Source organism: Neovison vison, chromosome 12 (assembly GCF_020171115.1).
Source record: "Neovison vison isolate M4711 chromosome 12, ASM_NN_V1, whole genome shotgun sequence".
Lineage (NCBI taxonomy): Eukaryota > Metazoa > Chordata > Mammalia > Carnivora > Mustelidae > Neogale > Neogale vison.
In genome coordinates this window covers 35,932,586-35,957,173 of record NC_058102.1, presented here as the reverse complement: position 1 = coordinate 35,957,173, position 24,588 = coordinate 35,932,586, and the positions used below count along the sequence as shown (strand labels likewise).

Sequence of the window (24,588 nt, the reverse complement as noted above, 5' to 3'; positions counted from 1 at the left end):
AGATATAACACAAATGAGCAATACCAAGGAATAAAGGACAAACATGACTATAGCTCCTATAGATAAAAGATAATCAGAGAATAGAAGGAACAACTTTATGGCATTAAGTTTGATGTTTGATAAAATGACCACATTCTTGAAGAATACAGCTTGCTAAAACTGAACAGAGTATTGAAATATCCTCAAACTTATTACAGAAATTAAATTTTTATTAAATAACTTTTTTGTAACATAGAAAACTTCAGTTTAGATATCTTTGCCAGTTAATTTTATGAAGCATTTAAGAAAGTCATACACCAATGTTACTAAACTTTTTCAGAAAACAGAGAAGTAGGGAATTCTTCCCAACTTATCTAATTAGGCCAATAGATTCCTGAGACCAATACTAATAAAGACATTATAAGAAAAGAAAATTATAGACAGTTCTCATGAACATGGAAGCAAAAGCCCTTAAGAAAATATTGGAAAATTAAATTAGCAATACATAAAAATGATAATATTTTATAACTAATTTGAGTCAACTCTGTGAATGCAAGGTTGGTTCAACAATCAAAATTCAAACAATGTAGTTAATTATTAATAGCATAAAAGAGAAAACCCTTATGATCATCTCATATGTGACAAAATTCAATGTCTATGATAAAAGTCTCATAAATTACTACCATAAAAAATTTTTTAGTTGGACAAAGGACATCCAAAAATATCTTTCAGCTAACAATATTAAATGGTAAAATATTAAACATTTTCTGTCAAAGATTGATGGAAGACTGCTATTGTCACTTCCATTTCTTACTGTATCTAATGTCCTAGCCATTGCACTAAAGCAAGAGAAAAAAAGAGACTTAAGGATTGGAATGGAGGATTTAAAACTCTCTCCATAAAGACAATATCATCTATGTAGAACATCAAAGGCATCCACCAAATACTATTAGAATTAAGTCAATTTAGTAAACCCACAGGTTTGAAGACCAGTATCTTTTAAAAAGTGTTTTTATTACTATAACTAAGAAATGGAAAAATCAAACAAAAATATAGAGGCATTTCCAGTATAATAAAAACACATGGAATATGTAGATTAAATAAAATGAATAGAACTATAAACTAAAAATTACTAAGCAGTGCTCAAAGAAATGAAAGACAATGTAAATAAAAGAAGAGAGTTACCAAAACTGTGGGTTAGATAATTCAACATATCAAGACATCCACTCTTTCTAAATTTAGCTGAAGAGTCAAGGCAAAAGCAACCAAAATTCCAGCAGAATCTTTTTGTCCATTAGGTAGAAACTTAAAAGATAATACAAAATTTACATGGAAATGCCAAGGACTCAGAATAGCTAAAACAAGTTTTAGAAAGAAGGGGAAAAGTGGAGTTGTTTTCCTGCCAGACTTCCAGGAGTACTCTATGGAAAAACACATAAGTTGATGGGATAGAAGAGAGATTCCAGAAATAGACCCACACATATATTATTAATTGATTTTCAACCGTTATCAGGGTAGTTCTCTGGAAGAAATAATAATTTTCAACAATGGTGTGGAGACAACTAAGTATTTGCATGAAAAAAATAAGTCTTGATCAAAAGCTTTGCACAGAATACATTTGCTATTGGTTATAGACATGAATGCAAAATTTAAAAAAATATTATTTTTACAAAAAAAATAGTAGAGATTCTTTATGGCCTTGGAGTAGACAGATTTCTTAGGTCACAGAAAATACTAAACATTTAATGACAAATTGGGCTTTGTTAAAATTAAACATTTCTTCAACAGACACCATTATATTTATTTTATAGCATTCCACTAAGATTGCTTATATGCATTATTTTATATATATTATTTTTAATAGCCCAAACTTAACACAAATTTTAATCAACAAGAGTTATGAACAAATTGGGGGATACTAATAGCTTGGAATACTACTAAGCAATAATAAAGGATGGAAAATTGATACAATATAGAGGACTGCAGTAGCATGGATGAATCTCTAAAACATGCTTGGGGACAGAAGCCAGACACAAAGAGTACAAACAATATGATGAGGGTCAGTCAGCAAAATTTTTCTGCAAAAATTGTAAGTAACATAAGGTCACATGTAAGTGACATAAGGTCTCTATTATGACTATTTAGATTTGCCATTGTCATGTGAAATCCATGATAGAGAAGATGCAAATACATGAGTATGGCAGTATTCTAATGAAACTTTCTTTTCAAAATAGGGGTCAAGCTGAATTTGATCTATAGTTGGTCAAACCCTGCTGTGTAATTTTATTTATATGAAGTTCTAGAATAAGCAAAAAAACCTATAGTGATAGAATTCAAAATAGTGGTAAATTAAGGTAGAGGTAGGGTGGCATATTGATTGCTAAGGGGCAGAAGGGAAATAAATATCTATATATTGATTGGAGTGCTGGTTATACAAAGTATACATTTATCAAAGCTCATTAACTTATTAAGGAAGAAGAGCACATGTAGAGGTGTGGAGGGAAGCTACAGCATGGAAAGTATAGGAGTATAGGCAATCTCAAGAAAGTTTGCATTACTAGAGCACTAGGTAGAGAATAGAAAGTAAGGGCTTAAATTTAGAAAGATTAGGGAACGAGTCATGTGACCTAGAGACTTTGCTGTAATGAATGGAATATATTATATGCCTTGTTAGTTTTACATGCCATGTTATACATCCTGTTAATGTTAATTTTATTTTTTTTTAGGTTTAATTTCAGATTTCTGGTTTAGTTAAGTCTGTAACCGGATATTAAATTAGAATTCGATGTTAATTTCTACAAGACTTGAGACAGTTTTTGCCAAATGCCTTCATATTCCCAAGCAAAGGTAGAATATTCAACAGGGGGCTTGCAAAGGAGGGATGATTTAAAATATATGTTGTAATTTTCAGCCCCTCACCTTCAAGTATATTAAAGAGTTTTCATAGTACTGACCAAATGGGAGGAGGCAGATTTCTTTGAAAAGAGTTGCTGGGAGGCTATTGATTTCTTCCCCTACCTGGAAGAGATTTTCTCATCACTTAAGCCTAAAGGGGCTTCAAGAAGATTAAATGAAGAGCTTCATCCATGTCTCTTCAGTAATTTGTGGGCTGCGAAGAAGATCATTTTCTAACCAACACCTGAGAAAACCCAGAAGCAAGAGACAGGGTGGATAGTAGTTCTGATGGAGAAATGAGACATAGTAGCTTTGGGAATGGCTTGTATGCCAAGAGCTATTCTAGACCAAGGATGATCCTGTGTTTGCCCCAGGAGAGAAAAAACAAACAAGTTACAATGTAAGCTTTTGTTCAAGAGGAATGAGGTGACTCCAAAATAAAGTGTCTTTATAGAGTTGCTTAAACAAATGGTATTCACCCACAGAGTGCAGAGCCTGGGCTAAAGCACCTGGTGGTGAGAGTCCCCAGCCAGGGAAGGGCTCTGAGGAACCCATAAATAGGCTTGAATAAAAAAGAATAATACTTTTGCACTGGCAAGCCTAGAGGAAACTAGTACCAAATTACATCTGTAGCAGTGAAGGGGGATTTTCCTGTCCTTTGCCTCTTTCTCTTCTCCTGTTTCAATCCTGAAAGACCTAGACACAGCCCATAGAGTAGGGAAGCAGAGTTAGGAGCCTCAGACACAGCCCATAGAGTAGGGAAGCAGAGTTAGGAGCCTCAGATGGAAAAGAAAAAAAAAAAAGAAAAAAAGAAGAAGAAGAAATTGACCACATCACTTTTTCCACTGTGGCATCCAGCCTGAATTCAGGCTCAATTTAAAAAATTCAAGATATTTAGACTATAGACTTTTTTTTTTTTAATTGCATATATAGATTTGTGAATCTCTTGTAAAAGCTTTCCCCAGTTCCAAGGACCTATGGTTTGGGAATCACCTCTTTGGAGAATCTGTATCTTAGTTTATTCCAAAGGATGGAATTTATAGTCATTTCTTTAATCAAAATGCTTTAAGCCCTCTTGTCTCTCCAGCCTTATCTCTTCCTACATCTTGTCATTTCCTCGATATATCAGAACCATTTAAGCCCTCCTCCAGCTCTATTCTTATCTCTCTTGCTATTTTGTTAAACATCTTTAAACAGTTCTTTGCTGTTCTCTGGACTCTCTTGTACTGACTTTTTTGCCCTCTGTCATTACTTCTAGGCTCTGTTCAAGTACTTTTCTCCTACTGCCCTCTTTCAAGGCCTATCTTAAATGCTACCTTCTTTATAAATGATGTCCTTATTCAGTCAGAATTTCTCTTTCCCTTCTTAGAAACCTTGTGATCACATTATGGCTTATATTATTTAACGCATTCTGTGTTATACTGTAATTATTTTGGTATCATTTTAGTTTCTTATTTTTAATTAGTGAAGTAATATGTGCATGTTATTTCTTAAAAATTCCTATCATACAGTAGTGAAAACTGTAAATTTACCTTACCTTGGGCAGTCATTTTCAGACCCATTTCTATTCCACAATGTAATATTTTTAAAAGTTTGATATTTATCTTCACTTTCTGTATTTGTTAAGTGGTTCCTCATTGTTGCAAAATTGGTCTGTTAATTGCTTGTTTCATTTTTCCCAATTTTTAAATAGGGGTGTTTGTTGTCTTTTCCTTATATCTGTAGTAGTCTTCCACGGTATCTGTACAGACATGCATCAGCATGTCTTAAGTTTTATAAGAAAATCTCCTGGGGATTTTAAATATCATTAGGTGGAATTTACAGGATATAATGGAGAAAGAAGTAATTCAGATAATATTAAATGTTGCAGCCTATGATTCAGAGATTCCTTATTACTCATCTGTTTTATTTTATTTAACACAGTGCCCTGAATATTGTCTGTCGTTCGTGTTTATTTGAATTGTATGAAGTTATATGCCCTGGCTCCTGTGTGTGTATGTGTGCGTGTGCGTGCATGTATGTATTTCTAATTGGAAAAGTTCAGTTACATGAGCCCTCCAATTATTTTGTTAGAAGGGAAAGAGGAGGAGAAGATGAGAACTATCATATGTTGGAATTAATGATTTGGGTTGGCTAATAGCTTTTCCTCCAAAATAAGAATGGGTTAAAAAATAAATGTGGTAAGTATAAGTGTGATAAAATTTATTAGTGTAAAAATTTTAACTTTGGAATAATTATAAATTAAAATATGGCTCTTCCTTTCCTGTCTACATTATTTGTATAATAGTAAAACCCAGTGACTCAGTGTGGCTTGTACTACAGAAATGTAATGTTCTGAAATCCCATTTCTCCTTTCCATTATATTTGAGTGTTACAAACCTATGATTAAATTGAGTAAATTTGATAAATCTCTGTATTCAAAAATTATTTCAAGGAACCTTGTCCCATTAAGACAGCAAGAGTATCATTTTAGCTACATTTGCACATTTTGAAGCCTCTTTTTCTGGAGGTTTGATGACTACCTGGGGAAATTATTGTAATGTTAATAGCTGTTTCCCAGTTTTTGGTTTGGGGTTTTTTGTTTGTTTGTTTGTGGAAGGTGAAAGATCCAAGCTCAAAATAACGTCATAAATAACTTTGAAATGACAACAGGAAGAATTTCCTTAACAATGAAATGGTTATTCTCTCAGAGGGATTTGGGAGCATCTCTGCTCCTGACAAAAAGGCTTGTAAGTGTGCTTTTGGAAGCACAAGTTTTCCTTGGCGAATTTTATTGGGATCTCTTAAAACAAACAATTAGATTAGAACAGAAGGAAAAATCTTTTCATATAAACCCTGACAATTTGGGTATATTTGGTAACTGAGCCTTCTTTTTCAAATCACCAACTTTAATAAAGCTGGGAAGTTAACAGGATGGGAAGTTTTAAAAATAAATAAAAGCTGATTCGTACTAACTTAGAGCCTGGAATGACTTAACATATTTCCTTTGATATAAGTCCCAAATTCTCTATAAAAGTAAAGTAATAATGCAGAAATAAAACATGGTGTGGCATGTCTAGAACTTTCATAACTAGCCTGCTTTGAAACTGAATGAAATGAATGAGAGATCAAAGCTTTAATGACTTCCGTTTTCCTCTTTTGAAAAGGCTGGTGTTGTATGGAGATGCTAGAACAGTCCACACTTCAAAACAAAATTATATATTTAGTCTGTATATAATCTTGGTCACCTTACAATGAGGAGTCATAGGTACTGTAAAATAGAATTTCATTTATTTTTGCTTTTATTGCATCTGTCAAACTCATTTAGAAACAGCTGAAAAGGCCTGTGCTGAAAAAGGTACCCAGGAGTCAAGCAGTTCTGAGTATAATAATAATAAAGCATATTGTTAAATGGTATAAAAGCATACACTTCAGCTGAATATGCTGAGTCTGCAGGAAAGTATTACTATATGTTATGACAGAAGAAAACATTATCAAATACCATTCTTGCTCTGGATATAAAATTAATTTTTTTTTTTTTTTAACATAGCAGATTGTGTGTTTAAGAGCAGGATTTGGCAATGGGTAATCCCAAAGAAGGCATGCTAAAAAATCAAATTGATTTTACTTTGTAAAATTTCTTGATTTCAATTTTTATAATTTATCTTCCTATATGCCTTTTCAGGGGGATCATTTCTAATAAGATTGCATTGTTTGGGCATGTGCAAACTGAAATGCTTAATTACCCATAGAGTGACCAAGTTATGATTCTTTAGTAGGCCTCTTTTTAAAATCAGGATGCATTCTCATTTCTTCAGCTGAAATTTGTAACTTCTGTTACATCTGTAACTTTGGCTATACCGGTGGTTCTCAAACTTGACCATGCGTCAAAACCAGCTGGAGAGCTTGTTAGAACACTGAAGGTCAGGGGCCCTACTGCAGGAGTAACTGATTTAGTAGATGAGAGAGAGAGCCTGGTGATTCGGATATCTCATGGTTTCTCAAGTGATGCTGACAAAGTAGCTTTGAGGACCACTGGTTTATATAGCTTGCTTAGCTTCTAAAATCTGCTTTTTTCCTCTCTTCAGACCTGAAGGTGCTTGCTTCTGAACCGACTGGTTTGAAGTTTCTTCATTTTTCCATCTTCAGGATGAATGGAAATCTAAGCAGAAGGTGTATTACCAATCTGGTCCTTGGGAAGTTCACCACACTTCTAAATGTTGCTGAATGGTTCCTATTTCAAAGGTAATTTTAAAGTTTTAATTCTTCTCAAGGGTACTAGCCTTCTTGTTTACAATCTTCTTAGTGTCTTTTACTTTGTTCTAGTAAAAGTCTTCTAACACACTTTCTGGCTCTTTTCCCTTCTTTATTGATAGATTTTATAAGTTCTGCCCAGATAAATTTTCCAACACACTCCTTTGCCTATACCACTCCTTCCTGAGTGATTAAGTGAAATAACATATATGAATGTTTTAAAATTTTAATGTCATTTAAGTTGTTATTATGCTTATGCTCTTACACTTGTTTCCAATGCTTAGAATATTTCCTAGCCTATTGACCTATAAGCTAGGAAGGTAGACTTCACCTCACTCCCCCCACAGAGACTGCCTGTTACTTTACTATATCTCTCAGCTCTGTCTCACCACTGTCACATCTATGCCAAATAATTTAGATTATTTACTTGTTGATAATAGAACTAAGGTTTGGAAATGTGGGCGAGGAAGAAACCTCCATATCCTAAATACAAAATTTAAATCTCCCTCCGATATGCCTTTTGCCTCTCAGATTCTCTCCTATTTTCTAGAGAGGCTGGGTCTGTGTTCTCCACCAGACAAACTTCTAAATCATTATATACCACATTTCTGCTTCATTAAGTTCACTCTTGAATTTTGTTCCTAATTTGCCCAAATTCCACCTTCCCCTTGAAGTAGGAGTTTGCATAGTCTTCTACTCTGAAGACAATGTGGAGTTTTTCTCGAGGCTCTCCAGACTCCTAAAATGTCTCCCTCCACAGCAATGCTATGATCTTCTTGCACAATCCTTCAGAATTTAGCATTTTAAGTGCTTCTTTCTATTCTTTGTATCCACTAGAGTGAAAATCTGCACCATATACAAATTAAAGCTTCTGCAGGTGCTATTGTAGTTGTTGTGTGTTTATAAATGTTTGTTGATGATTTTTTTAAAAGTAGCATAAGAAATGAAGCATCAATGATTCAGCATGTTGTTGAAACACAGAAACAAACTTTGGGGTTCTTGTATTTCGTTTGTCTGTACTGTTGTAATTTTGAAATGGAAGAAGTCTAACAATTGTCTGTGCCAATATCCTTTCATCATCTGAAGCAAATGTGTTAATGTGGTTTGAAGATCCTGATACCAAGCTGGTAATATGACACAGATGCGATGTCTTACCACAACTTCCTCATGGCTTTCTCAGGCTAATGTTACAGGAATGACAGCTTATGAATACATCCTTTGAAATTTCTTGAATTATAATGAGTTTTACTTGAGGTATTTCTGTGGATTTCCTATTCTATCCTCTCACTCCTGATTGGACAACTGCTAATTCTACTGAAATGGTTATATTATTTTTAGAGTTTATGTTCTTAAATATTTATATACCATTAGAACACTAAAAACTCATTATGTAGTTACTAAATTTTAAACCCATGAGTAATTTTTAAGATCTTAATGAATCTTTTTTTGTTTTGCATTTATCTTTTTTTTTTCCTCCAATTTAGGGTTGACCCTTTCTGTTTTTCATTAGTGTTTTCACTCTAAAATTTCTCTATTTTTGATAATGGTAAGTATGATGTGTTGTTGAAATGTGGATGATTGTTTTATTAACTTTACCTCATTAAGATGTTTTGTGATACAGGAGAGGAAGTAGATGAGAGAGAAATTGGGCAGTAATTTAGAACCTGAGCAAATCGGGTTCTAATAGTGTATTTTGAGAGGAATCCATATTGGCAAATGGTTTAAATAGTTTGTTTGACTAGTCAAGTTAGTTGGTCAAAGAAAGAAGTAAGTTTCAGAAAGTGTTGGTTTGAGTAGTTTTTCTTGATAGTCAAACCCAACTGCAAAGCTACAAAGTACAAGCTCAGTCACTATGGATGTAGCACATTCTGGGGTATTATATGATCAGCGCATTCAGGAATATGTTATTGGTGTGGCATCGTGACCATATTTAGGGATTTCCTTTTGGTGTCAAAGGTAGTAAGAAAATCAGTGGTTAGCTCACTTATGCTCTTGTTCTGATGTAAGATCACTCTCTGAAAAGAATTCAGCATTGTGTGTAAAAAGACTGAAATTCTGGTACCAACTGACATGATGAGTCTGAGTTATTGGCCTCATTTTAGTCTTCTTGATTATTCTGAAGGTGTATGTGCCACTCTTAGTCAAAGTCCTTCGTCCTGTTAGGGGACCTAGAAAATGACAATGTAGTACTGCCAAATTTGCCTCACAGTCCAGCATTTTAGAACCTATTCTCTTAAAGTCCGCCATAAGCAGAGAATACACAAGACATTCCACAATTCTACATTTCCTTAGCTAGAAGGATTGTTTCAAATGTTTTTGAATATTTAAGTAGACTATAATAGGAAAGTGTTACTTCTTTAACCAGCTGTGTCCTTTGAGTACTACCTGTTCCATTCATTGAGACTGTAACTTCTTGTCAAGAGCTGGAGGCATGGGACGCCTGGTGGCTCTGTTGGTTAAGCCACTGCCTTTGGCTCAAGTCATGATCCTGGAGCCCTGGGATCAAGTCCCATATGGGGCTTCTATTGCTTTGTGGGGAGCCTGCTTCTCCCTCTCCCTCTTCCCCTGCTTGTGCTCTCTCTCTGTCAAATAAATAAATAAAATCTTGGGAAAAAAAAGTTGATAGGCACTGTATAAAAGGAATGTCCAATTTCACACATCCAGTGTTCATGGACTTCACTTTGTAACATCATTTATATATAGTTCTGACCTATTCAGACCTGGCTTATTAGATTCAGTGACACCTGTAAGGTGGTATTGGTTCAAGCTGAAACAAGGTACCAGTGAGCCCATTTTCTATACATCCTTCCTAAGTAATTTCTTACTCACTACTGCAGCATGTTGGTTTTTGTTTTGTTTCCTGTTTTTTGTTTTTCTGCATCCAACCATACTACCTGTTGGATAAATGAAAATATAGGGAAGAAGAAAATCAGAGGAAAATTCTGGAAAAAGTATAGGAAAGAGGAAAAACAAGGTGATAGGGCTACAAGACTTTCTTTTTGTCCTTTTTTTTTTTTTAAGTTTACTTATTTATTTGACAGACAGAGATCACAGAGAAACAGGCAGAGAGAGAGGAGGAAGCAGGCTCCCTGCCGAGCAGAGAGCCCGATGCAGGGCTTGATCCCAGGACCCTGGGATTATGACCTGAACTGAAGGCAGAGGCTTTAACCCACTGAGCCATCCAGGCGCCCCTCTTTTTGTCCTTTTTATGAACAAAGAGAAGGAGTTGGAAAATACAGTATCTTTTTGTTTACATAATCTGGAGTTCTATGATTTTATGACTTCATACATTGTTTTGAAAGGTATTCTGAATATTAAAAACTCAGTTTAAAAACAAATTTTTTCAAGCAAATAAAAAGACTCCTGAATATATAAAACCCCTTTAGGGAGGAGCTGGTGTCCATTCAAGACCTGTGCAGGTCACCTGACCACACAAAATAAGGTTGAGGCAGCAATACTATAGAGTAGTTTAGCTTAATATTTACTTTCACTGTTTTTAATTTATTGTGTTAAGGTGAGAATAAAGTGTACAATAATGTGACATGCCTACTTTTAAAATAATAGTTTTTTTGTATTTACCTTGGCATTCATGTGTATACTATGTATTTTCTGTATTACAAATATATTAATATCTTGGGCCCTGATATCAGTTCTATTAGATGCTGTGAACTTATACAAATTAGTAACTTCTGAGTCTTTTTTTCCCCTAATTTATAGGATAGAGATCTTTCTAAAAGAATGTAACAGGTTTTTATGCTGCTATTTTCTATAAAGGATAGGACTTAGTATAATACTGAATAATTAATAGTTATAAGTGATCAGTAATTGGTCATTATAACCATTGTAAGAATCTTTTATTAAACAATGTTTATTGGACGTCTCTTATTGGCAAGACTGAACCTACTGGCCAGAAACTATATCAAAAGAAACAGATAGTCTTTAACCTAAGTGAGATCACGATCTAGTAAGGCATGTGTATGTGTAAATAGTTGCCAGGTTGTGACAAGTGCCTACAGAGTAAAAGGCAATTGAGAGTCCTAGTTGAGGTCCAGTGGGTGAAAACGTTAATTATACTTGCTTCGGAGATGGTTGAGGAGGGTTTACAGAGGAGATGAACTCACTCTGAGTCTTGAAGTATAAGTAAAGGCTTACACTAATTGGATACTTAGGAAAAGAACAATTTAAGTTGGGGCAATCATATGTACAAAGCATTAAAAGAAAACAACATACTAAAGGAAAGGTGAGACCTTTAGGCTGGCTACAGTGTAAGAGTTGGGGAGATTTGGGAAGTGAGACTAGAGATAAGAGCTGAGAACAGCTTTTAGGAAATGAGACAAAAGAGTTTAGATTTTTGTCCTATAGGTGGTGAGATACATTTTCACTGAATTTTATATTGTAGTGTTTTTAAGAGGAATTTTAGAATCCTATTGGAATTTCTCATGATAATTATAACAGCTGCAGTTATGTTCTTGGCAATCTACATACTCAATCCGAAACTTTACAACACTTCTTTAAATAAACATTATTTTCATCTTTGAAACCAAGGCTCAGATAAATGTCCAAAGTAACACAATTAACTATGTGAAAAAGTAATGACATATACTAAGTGTTTATTTTCAGTTTGCTGTTTTTATTGCTACATGTTGTGGTTTTTCTAAGAACAATCTGTCTTCAGTTTATAGGGCTGAGAAGAGATAGATGGAGGAAAATCAGGGCAGAGAGAGCTGGTGAGAAGGTATTACAATATCCTAAAAAAGGAAGTCGTCTTCTCCCTTCCCAGTTCTCCTTTTATTGTCTTTTACTTCCTTCCTGGCAGTTAATACTGCAGCCAAAAGTATGGTGCAAGGAGGAAGGGCCATAGGGATATATGAAGAATCCATCCAAAGATAAGGATCTCCATGGAGGCATGAGATGGCTGACGTGAAAAAAGAAGATATGGGGCCAGTTGGGACTGCAGAGGTAGCCACAAGAAGAGATAGTTTATGAGCTGGGATATTGGTAGCAACAGACAAATTAGTAAATTGAATAAATGAAACATATTGAGTCAAGTTTCTTAGCTGTAATAAAATTATAGGTACAGGAAAGACTTCAGAGAATCTCCTCAGATGTTAGACAACAATATGAAGCAGGAGTGTGAACTCCTAGATGTAGTTATATACATGTAACATATGTTTCCTAGTTCTGAGAGGGCCTAGAAATGACATCTAGAAGCAATGAGGGCCCCAAGTGCCCAGAACTTGCTTTCTAAATATCCTTTTTCATTAAAAGATAAAAGATAAATCTTTCTGATTCCAGAAAGAGAGCCAGAGAGTTATAGGATGTGCCTTAAATATCCTGTGCAAAAAAGTCCTCAAATAATAAGGCTTTCCCAAAACGACAAAATGTAACCAGTCTGAAGGGACTCCCAATGGGCAAATAGAAAGTGACTTGGGTATCGAAATAATTATAGCAACAGTTTACCACCTATGTAATAAAATAAAATCTAATATAGGTTAATATACATTAATAAGTAAGCAGTTAAGTAAATAACAGAAATAGTTTTCACTCAGTTTCAGTAAATGTTGGAAGTAGACCATCAGCATTTGATAGCCATCAGATAAGTTGATTCATTAGGGAATTTCCCACAAATGCTAAAGTTAGTAGGTAGAGTTTGAGCAATAACTATAACCTTGGAATCCTTCCCCATCAAATGCTAATTAGTTACCAGAGAAAAAATGTGTATTTAAGGTGTAGAAAACTGCCATACACCACCAAATTAGTGACCAGGTCATTGAAATTGATACCCCTAGTGTTGGGACAGGTAGGAGTCCTGATAAGATGCAGCATAAAAAGCATAATATCATTTCTGTTTTTTTACTGCTAAAAGTGTGTGATAGGAGTCTGATCACAAGAACTCTTAAGGCTAAAAACCATCGTACATATTTTAAGGCCTGTTTTCAAAATGGTATGAACGTGGAAGACGGAAAATAAAACTCTGGAATTGTTCTCGATTGAAGGAATCTATAATACGTGATAACTCAATGCAAGCATATTTCTAAGATACTGAACTGGAAAGAGAAATGTGACCTTGTGAGGTATTTTGACTATTTCTGGGCAAAATGATAACCCATAACTTAGTGACATAAAATAATAGACATTGTAGTATATCTCACGGTTTTTTAGGTCAGGAATTTTGTCCATACTTACTTGAACATTTGTTCTGTGCAGTGTGGTACTAAACACTGGCATGTGGGCAGGTATCAGAGAGCCCAGTATGGCCTAAATCACATTTCTGAAGTCTTGTCAGGGTGGCTGGGAGTCTGGGTTCAGCTGGGACTGTCAGAGGGATTGCTTACCTGTGACCACTCCAGCTTAGTGAGCTTAGGGGATCAGACTTCTTGTATTGCAACACAGTTTCATGTGCCATATTGCTAAGCAGTCATTAATATCGGCTCAGATTTAAGGGAAGAAGCATCCAATCCCACATCTCAATGGAGAAATAGCAAAGTTATTGCAGCCGTCTTTGAGCTAGGGTTATAAGGTCATTATGCAGATGTACGTCCTAGTTTTAGAGAAATGCACACTGGAGTGTTTGGAGTATTTGGGGATAATAGAGTATCACATCTGCAGCTTGTTCTCAAAAGGTTCGGAAAAAAATATTAAGAGATGTGTTTATATACAGATACAATGAGTATATACATATATGTGTATGTTTATATGGAGAGACAAGCAGGGATGCATTGTGGCAAAAGTCATAAAATGTTAATTAGGCATTCCCGTTGAAATTCGCTACCTTTTTATGTGTTTGGAATTTAAAATAGGAAACATTTTAAAGAAAAGGGGAAAATGATGGGGATCTGAAGTAAAGCAGGTACAGCGGACACGAAGAGAAGAAGATTAATTGGTAAGACTCTATCAATCTAATGTCCACTTAGCCTCTAGAGATGGGTCATTTGGAAAACTGTCGTAAGTACAGCAGTTCTTTTGGCTGCTCATTTACGGAGAGATGCAAACAAGCAAAATTTACCAGTAATGCTGTAGCTCTTAACTTTCTGCTTTGTCCCTTAATGATCACCCTGAAAAACAAAGATCCAAGTTCAATTTTGCAAAGCATCGAGACCATTTAAGCAGTCAGATTTACTTAGATGTATAACGGATTCTTAGTTCAGAATAAAATCTGTGGCTCTTCTTTATTTGATGGAAAATTGCTCTACTTAAGCATATTCCAAATGGATAAATTGACTAAGTGTGAGTAATGTGGTTTATTTTGTGCATAGTACACACTTTCACAAGAGAAGAAATTCATCCACAATAAAATGGCATCTTACTGAAATCAGAGTAAAGAATGTTTGGGGATTTAAAAAAAAATCTTATTTATTAAATATAGTATAAAATGAGGGTGGTAGACTCTGTATGAACTACTCAAATATCAAAAGGAAAAAAGGTACAAAGTAATGAGTTTTAGAGCAAGGAAATTGAGAACAATGTTACAAAGAAGTACAAATACATGAATAAGTCAAACCACTCTTAAGTGAAAAATATATGTGGTATGAATGTTACCTCACAATATTTTGAAATCTTAAAAAATGAAATAGCCCAATAATTTTCAGTATCTCTGCTCAGGTTATAATGTTGACATCTATCTCCATGGGAGGTGTTGACATTTTGCTGAAACCTTACAAGAAGGGAATTCCTGCTGTGGATAGGAAATGTTATTTCACCGAAATTGAGAAATCAGAAGTCAAATATAAGCAAAGTTCTTATCAGCTTTATTAACCTGTAGTCATTTTAGTGGACTAAATTCTTAAGATGACAGATATGTAATTTCATTTCTTAGTTTAAAAATAGATGGAATTGCGGCAGGAATTATTTAGATTCAATTTCCTAAGTGTCGGTTGTTACAGGAAGCAATAAAAAGAGATGTATTTTTTTTTCTAAATTTGAATTGTAATGGGAAGCATCTCAAGGGCTTCATGAAACATCTAATCTACAACAATGACAATAAATCTGGCTAGTGGTATAATCTGTTTCTGCAGTATGTAATCCCATATGTGCATGTTTTCCTAGTGGGTGGGTGGGGAACAAAAGTGAATGTTTGGACCAGAGGGGAGTGAAGTGAACATTAGAAGGAGTGACTGTAACTGGGAATCCGAAAGCCTTATCAGAGTTCACCTGTTTGAATTCTGTTTTGTGTGTATACATATATGTCATTTAAGTCTATACATATACATGTAAGTCTATATTAAAATCATGAAATTTCTGATACCAGATCTTAAGAACTCTGTGCTAGTCTTTGGCATCTTACTGGACAATATTTACATTGTAAACATTGAAACAACTTAAAAATAGAAAAATAGACAACCATGTTTGCAGTAATCCATTATGGTTTACCAAATTACCCCCAAATTTAGCAGCTTAAATCAACAAACTTATTATCTCATAGTTTCTGGGGTCAGAAATCTATGCACTTAGCTGGGTACCTCTGACTCAGAGTGTCTCACAAGGCTGCAGTCAAGGGATGGCTAAGGCTACAAATATTCCAGTAGAAGAGTCTCCAAGCTGACCCATATGGATGTTGACAGGTCTCAGGTCTGGCTGTTTGTTGGTGGGAGACTTGAATTATTTGCCAGGAAGATCTCTGCATAGGGCTACTCACAACACTGAAGCTTGTTTCCTCCAAAGTGAGGTAGGTGTGTTTAAGAGAGAGACAGACAGAAACCAGTCACTCTTTTTTTAATCTAATCTTGGAAAAGACGTCTAAACAATTTTGTAGCAATATTTATTAGAAGCAAGTCACTAGGCCCAGTACACACTCAAAGGGATGTCACTATATAAGAACATTAATACCAGCTGAGGATCGTTGAGAAGCATCTCAGAAGCCTACCACAATGAGGTCAGAAGTTTGTTGGTCACCCCTCTATCACGAACTTCTACCTGTGCAGCTTTATAATAGGCTCTAGCCAATCATCAAATTACGTCTTTGCCTCTTTAAGCTCCTCTTCTCCCCACTATTTTTTTAGAATTTTTCCATTACCAACACTTATGGGTTAAGTTGGTGGTGATCAAACTGAGAATTCAAAGGACTACACAGGCATTTTTAGACCTACACCTTCCCATGTTTGCTTTCCTAAAATCACTGTGCCTTTGATCTTCCTGGGGTCAAATGGCATTTTCCCTTCACAAATGAAAGATGACCCTCAGTTGTTCAGCTGTCTATTTTGTTGATTCCCAGTCTTGCTATGGAACATTTCCCCTGTGTAAACCTCTGGGATACCAAAAAATGGGATTTTTTTTTTTTTTTTTTGTGGTTAAGGTATCCTAAAACCAGAGTGTTTCCTGATTATCCTTGGTATATATTTCTTAAAAGTAAAGCATGATTTTCAAAAATTGGAATCCATTACCAAAAGCCTCTCAACAAAGAAAAGCTCAGGACTAGTTGGCTTCACTAGTAAATTCTGCAAATCCTTCTCAAACTCCTCAAAAAATTGAAAGAATCATTCCAATCATTACAAACACATTTTATGAGGCCAGCATTAATTACCCTAGTGCCAAAGCTACAAAAAAAAAAAAAAATAGCCCCCCAAACCCAAAACTATCCTTGAAATGCATAGGTGAAAAAGTTGCTCATACCATGACCAAGTAGGATTTATTTCTGGAATACAAAATTGGTTCCACGTATGAAAAATCAATGGTGATACACCACCCTAACAGAATAAGAAATAAAATTACATTATCATTTCAGTAGATACAGAAAAGGCATTTGACAAAACTCAACACCTTTTTATGATAATAAAAACTTTCAAACTAGGAATTAGAAGAAAATTGTCTCAACATAATAAGGTAACACATAAAAATCCCAATGTTAACATCACATTCAAGGTGAAATGCTGAATGTCTTTCCTGTAAGATCAAGAATAAGACAAGGATAGCCACTCTCACCACTTCTGTTCCGCATAGAGCTAGAATTCCTAGCCAGAGCAACTAGACAAGAAAAGGAAACAAAAAACATCCAATTGAAAAGAAGAACAATTGTGCTAGTAGATATTTACCCAAAGAATATACAAATACTGATTCAAAGGGATACATGCATCCTAATATTTACAGCAGCATTATCTACACTAGCCAGGTTTTGGAAACCGCCCAAGTGCACATCAGCTGATGGATAAAGAAAATATTTGTGTGTGTGTATGTATGTATATGTGTGTGTATATATGCACACACACACTATATATAATGGAATATGTGTATATGTGTACATATATAATGTGTCTGTATGTTACATATAGATACAAAATGGAATATTACTTAGGTGTAAGGAACAAAGTCTTGCCATTTGCAATGACATGGATGTAGCTAGAGAGTATTTTGCTAAATGAAGTAAGTCAGAGAAAGACAAATGCAAGATTTCACTCATATGTGGAATTGAAGAAATAAAACAAATGAGCAAAGAGGGGAGGGAAAGAAGAATGCAAACCAGGAAACAAACCGATTTGCCTGATCAGGTGATAAGGATTAGGAAGATATTTGTTGTTTTGGGCACCAGGTGTTAAAGTGTTGAATCACTATATTGTACACCTGAAACTAATAGTACATTGTTAACTGGAATTTAAACAAAAACTTAAAAAGGTAAAATTTTTTCCTGTTTGTTTTTGTTTTAGATGACATGTTCTTATATGTAGAAAACCCTAAAGCTTCTATGAAAAAGCCATCAGAACTATTAAGAAATCAAGTAAAGTTGCAGGATAGAAAATCAAGACGCAAAAATTAGTTGCATTTCTATGTAATAACAGTAAACTCTGAAAAGGAACGTAGGAAAACAACTTAAAATAGCACAAAAATACTGACTAGCGGTAGAGAGTTAAGGAGGTGAAAGACCTATATGGTGAAAACCACAAATTGACAGAAATTAAGACACGAAGACCTCCTGTGCTCATGTATTTAAAGCCTTAATATTGTTAAAATGTTTATCACCCAAAATGATCTGGAATCCCTGTAATCCCTTTCAAAATCCCTGTAGTACTTTTTACAGAAAAATTCTATAATTCACACAGAACCACAGACAACTGAATAACCAAATCAATCTTAAAAAAAGAACAAAGGTGGAAGCATCACACATCCTAATTTTCAAGTATATTATAAAGCTGTAGTAATCAAAACAATATTATACTGGCATAAAGATAGCTCTACAGACCAATGGGACAGAAAAGAGAGCCCAGAAATGAACCCAAGCATGTAAAGTCAGATGATATTGTGCAAAGGTGCCAAGAATATACAAGGAAGATGATCTCTCAATGGTGTTGGGAAAAATCACTTGTAAAATGATGAATTTGGACTCCTACTATACACAAATCAACTCAAAATGGGTTAAAAACTTACATGTAAGACATGAAACTGTAAGACTCTTAGGAGGAAAATATTAGGGAAAAGTTTCCAGACTTTGGACTTGGCAATAATTTCATGCTGACGACCTGATCCCAAAAACACAGGCACCAAAAAAATAAACAAGTGGGGCGATATCAAAATAAAAAGCTTCTGCATGACAAAGGTAACAACAGAGTGGAATGGCATCCTATGGGATGAGAGAAAATAATTGCAGCCGTATATAAGGAGTTAATGCCCAAAATGCACAAGGAAAGCTGACAACTCAAAAGCAAAAAACAAAAAAAAACCCCTGAGGGCATTATGTTAAGTGAAATAAACAAGTCCCAGAAAGACAAAAAATGCATGATTCTATTTATGTGAGATAAATTAGTCAAATTAATAGAACAAGCAGCAGAATAGTGATTGCCAGGGGCTGGGTGGAGGAGCAAATCAAGGGGTATAAAGTGTCAGATAAGCAAGAGGAACAAATTCTAGAGATCTGCAGATAATAATATATTATTATTATATATATCTATATTATATATATCTATAGTCAACAATACATTGTATGCATAAACATTTTAAGAGACTAGATCTTATAAATATTCTTACTGCAATAAAATAAAATAGAAAACTACAATCATTTTAGAGAATGAAATTGATAGTTTTTATTTCCCTTTTAATTCATAAAAGCTGAACTTGAGAATGTTGGGAAATACATGCATGTGCAAACAAATCCATAATACAGAGAAATTCTTCATCTCATGAATAGCTTAATATTAGCTACTCATTGTATTGATTTATTCTAAAACAATAAGAAGCAACATATTGATGTATTTCTCTAGGTTACAAAAATAGATTCACTGTTGTCTAATACTTTTGACATATTCCTTTTACTAATATATCTTATGTAGCTGACTATAGTTATCTTTGGGTGTCTTATAAAATTCGTGAAATTAAAATTGAAAAATGAACTTAGAATTTTTTTCTGATATAAAGTAGGATTTGATCTGACATGTGGACTGATTTTGTTAACTAGCTTATATGATAAATATTAAAAATGAGCTAAACCTGCAGAGGCAAGGTCATGATTAAAATGTGTTTGTTATATTAAAAATATGAATTTCTATGCAATGCTTGTTTCCTCCATCAGTTTTTAAGTTTACCATGGCTAAGTTGCAATCATTATATTGTTATTTTCAGTGTGTAGTATGTTATCGAGTACATATTTAGCATTTAATAAATGATTAATGATAGAAATTTAAATACTTGAATATTGCTGAGTAGAAGAACATTTTCTTTCTAGTTAGAGGTCAGATCAGGATTAGAAAGCTTCTTGCATTGGATTCTTTTTATATTGCTTGTTTTATAGGGGTCTATGGCCCAAATCAGTTTTCTTTTTAAATTAATAAACTTGATTTTTTTAGAGCAATTTTAGGTTCACAGAAAAATAAAATGAAAGACTATAGGAAAGTTCCCATCTCTCCCATATTCACACACAGTTGCCTCCTCCCACTATTACTATGCTATACCACACTGGTACCCTGAATCAATTTTTGCCCACTTGAGAATCTGTGGCACAGCTAGATTTTTAATCCTTTTGCGTGGACGCTGACACCCGCGTTCATTTCCATACTCTGTTGCTGGTGTAAACAGTTAAGATCAATGGTAGTGAGAGGATCCACTCACATGGGATCTAGCTATGGTGATCCTAACTCCTGTTTCACAAGACACTGGTGGTATAATTTTAGAATCTGGTTTCACCTATTTCCTGGCAAAAGTTACTCCATTCTGTGATACGTTTGAATTTTGTGTTTATATTTTTATTAACATACCTGCTATATTTTAGTTAATTTGTTTATTGCTGGGATGTCTTCCCTCAAAGAAGGAACCATGTGTTCTTTATCTCCAGTGCAAAGCACAATGTCTGGCATGTTGAAAGTATGAGCACATTAACTTGGGTTTAATACCTATCTTCTATATATGAGGAATTTAAATAAGTATTTAATACACGGTAGTGTTTAGTCCTCCTACCAACCATACATAGACACTATTCAGGCTTATTTTAGAAATGAGAGAACAGGAATAACTTAATTTGCACAAGGTCACATACATAGTCAAGCCAGTATATCCAATCATGACTATTGTGTTTAGAGCCATAGATTATCCAAGTGTCTGAAATGTAAAAAATAAAAATTGGTGTCAAAAATCTAAAATACTTCAAAATTAAAATGAATATTTAAATGATCACTCAATTTAACAGCCTCAGTAAGTGTTACATTTAGTACTCATGAAAAATTTCATTTAGAATTTATGGTGAGATTTCTCACTTTACACAGTGATTACGGAGAAATAATAGCCAGTGGTAAATTGAATGTGATTCACAACCAAAGGGATCAAAAACAACTTTATTTTAAAATTTCAGAATTTTATAGCCAATATATTTAACCTGGCATGTACTCACTTTTAAATAGATTTGATATGACATGAAGGGGGTGTATCTCAAATGTAAGAAAGCTCAGCACCTACCGAACACTAAACTATGGTACAGAAGCAAGTGGTAGATGGGCGTTTACATTTTCATTTTTCTACTCTGCCTTCTGTGAGGACTATGTTAATCAGTTAAATTAATAAGTGTTTTTATAGTTAAAATATATGGAACTTATTATCAAAATCTTTTCTTACATAAAATGTACTTAGAACATACACATTTATTCCACTATCCCATTATAGCCAAATATTTCTTGGTTAAAATTCAGATACTTTTAATTTGAATGTCATTTTACATTAATTATTACTTTCTGTGTTTTTAACACTTTCTATTTAAGATTCTATTTAATTATTAAATGCTGTGATTAAAATGTCTTCCAGTAAATTGAGTTGTCTAATAAGTACGGCTTTTAATGACTATTAACCTTTATTTGCATTGCCTAGCAATACAGATTATGATACTAATTTCTTTGTTACAGCTTTACTAAGACATATTTCATATGCTATAAAATTCACCCATTTAAAGTATGCAGTTGGATGGATTTTTTTCGAAGTGCTGTACCCATCACCATTTGAATTTTAATCAAATAGAAACTGTACATATTATTAGTGATTCCAACCTTACAGTCTCCCCACCTTCTGACAACCACTAATTAGCTTCTTGCCTCCATGGAGATACCTATTCTGGGTTTTTCATAGAAGTAGAGTAATAGGACATATGGTTTTTTGTGAATGGTTTCTTTGATTCAGTGTAATATTATCAGGGCTCATTCATGTTGCAGCATGTATCACTACTTCATTCTCTTTATTGCTAAATAATTATCCATTGCATGGATATGCCACAGTTTGTTTATCCTTTCAGTAATCAATGGAGATGTAGCTTATTTCCATTTTTCTGGTACTATGACTAATACTTCTCTGAAAACGTGCATATAACTTTTTTGATGTTGATACATTTTCTCTTGAGTATATAGCTAGTGTGGAATTTCTAGGTCATACTGTAACTCTATGTCTAAATTTTTGAGGACTTGCCTAAGTGGTTGCACTATTTTACATTTCCAAAAACAATGTATGCAGGTTCCCATTTTGCCACAACTTCACCAATGCTTGTTATCGTCTTCTTCTTTTCTTTTCTTTCTTTCTTTTTTTTTTTTTAAGAGAGCAAGCGAGCTAGAGCAGGGTAGGGAAGGCTGTGGGAGAGAGAGAGTCTTAAGCAGGCTCTACACCCAGTGCAGAGCTTGCCTTCGGGGTCAATTTCATGACCATGAGATCATAACCTGAGCTGAAATCAAGAGTTGGATGCTTAACCCCCTGAGCCACCCAGGTGCCCCAATTTTTTTGTCTGTCATTTTTATTTTAGCCATCCTGTGGGTGTGAAGTGTTATCTCACTGTGATTTTGATTTTGATTTTCCTAGTGACTAATGATATTGAACATCTTTCCCTGTACTTATTGGCTATATATAGATCTTCAGAGAAATATCTGTGCAAATTCTTTGCCCTTCTAAAAATTGGGTCACTAGTCTTTTTATTGCATCTTTTTAAAATACATTCTGAATCAAAGTCCCCTATTACATATGATTTGCAAACATTTCCCCATACTGTGCATTGTGTTTTCATTCTCTTGATGACATCATTTGCACAATATTTTAATTATAATCACGTCCAGTTTGTCTATTTTGTTGCTTATGCTTTTATAGTATCATATGGTATCACATCCACATGCAAAAGAATGAAGTTGGAAAATCTTATACTCTACCCAGATATGAACTTAAAATGAATAATAGATGTAAATGTCAGAGGTAAAGTTATAAAATTCTTAAAATATTGGAGTAGATTTGTGACTTGGAAATATGTTGGTTCTTTTCTTACCAATCCAAGGTCATTGACTAATCCAAGCACTACTGCTCCCTATGAAGATTGGTAATTGTCAACCTCTCTGGTTTCATTTTGTTTCATTTTTTCTCTTTTTCCTTATGATCCTCTGCTTTGTTTCTTAAATTCCATGTATCAGTAAGATCATATGATGATTGTCTTTGTCTGACTAATTTCACTTAGCATAATATTCTCAGTGCAAATGGCAAGATATCATTCTTTTTTTTTAATAAAATTTTTTGGTGATGGGGGAAGGCATTAGTTCAGTAACCCATTAAGACAGTATCAGTCCATTAAGGCTAGTTTTACCATAATAATGGAGGTTTCAAAATCATTAAAACAAGCAAGGCTTATCTTGCATTCACATTTATGTTCAATGCTTATTAATTAGTTACAGCTCTAGTACTTACCTCTTCACTCTGGAGTTCAGTATGAAGGAATTACCTCTTTCTATGATGTGCTATTCATGCTTGTGGCAGAGGGAAAATAGCATGTCTGCGAATGTCATAGGTCATATTCACTCACCTGTTGTCAACCAAAACAAGGCACATGGGGTAAGCTTTATGTTGTTAATTGAGTGAGCAGGTATAATTCTTCCAGGGAGAGGATCACACTAGGTACACAGCCAAGCCTGAATTTGAAAGTCCTTCCAGAGGGAGGGGCAGCAATAACAGAGGTCACTACAAAGCCTAACCATGACTTCAGAGTAAGAACTATATTATTTTATAATTTCTCCTGTATGTATTAACATTCTCCAGAGAGATGGAATCAGTGGAGTGTACACATATGCATATGTTTGATGGAATTGTCTCATGTAATTATGGAAGCTGGCATGTCCAAAGTCTGTACTTCAAGTCTAATGGTCATCACACTGAAGACTGGGAAGAGTCCCTGTTGCAGTTCAAGTTCAGGGACCCTCTGCTGGAAGAATCCACTCGTGCTTGGGGGAGGTCAGTCTTTCTGTTCTATTCAGGTCTTCAGCTGATTGTATGAGGCCCACCACATTATGGAGGGTAATATGCTTTATTCAAAGTCCATCAATTTAAATGTTAATGTTGAAAAAAAAAATAAATGTTAATGTTGTCTAAAAATACCCTCACAGAAACATCCAGAATAATATTTAAAATTTTTTTTTTTAAGATTTTATTTTATTTATTTGAGAGAGAGAGACAGTGAGAGAGAGAATGAGCGAGGAGAAGGTCAGAGAGCGAAGCAGACTCCCCATGGAGCTGGGAGCCTGATGTGGGACTCGATCCCAGGACTCCAGGATCACGCCCTGAGCCGGAGGCAGTCGTTTAACCAACTGCGCCACCCAGGCGTCCCCAGAATAATATTTAGATACCATAGCCTGAACAAGCTGACACATAAAAACTATCACAGTATGTATATTAACAGTATAGCGTATTTACAGTATGTATGTAGTTCTTTGATCTCATTTATTTATAGCATATTATGAGCAGAGGTCAGCCTTCCCGAAAGATTAGTTGAGCATTTACATCAATTGGGACATTATGCTCTGCACTGGAAGGGGCTCCAGATATCTGAGATAGTCTTCTCTAGTATTGTGTTTCCTGCTGCATTCCTAGTATCTAAAGTAGTTCTTTGTGGCATAGAACACATTTTTAAACATTTGTTTAATGGGTGAAAAATTAAGGAAAATAGCTGGACTATCCCAAGGAATATATATGCAAGCAGCAGGGAAAAAAACAAAAACCTGGGCAATATTGTCAAAATAAAAGGTCAACCACATTCTGAGGGAAGTGGAAAAAAATATAATT

At 34.6% G+C, this 24,588-nt stretch overlaps 1 long non-coding RNA gene across 1 annotated transcript in view; it reads left to right on the top strand.

Annotated features, from left to right (window-relative positions):
- Positions 1-24,588, top strand: part of LOC122891562 — an 88,984-nt gene that overhangs the window by 21,468 nt on the left and 42,928 nt on the right. Inside the window, exon 2 of the long non-coding RNA XR_006381291.1 lies at positions 6,942-7,098. This is a non-coding gene — a long non-coding RNA (uncharacterized LOC122891562). The remainder of the gene's footprint in view (positions 1-6,941; positions 7,099-24,588) is intronic.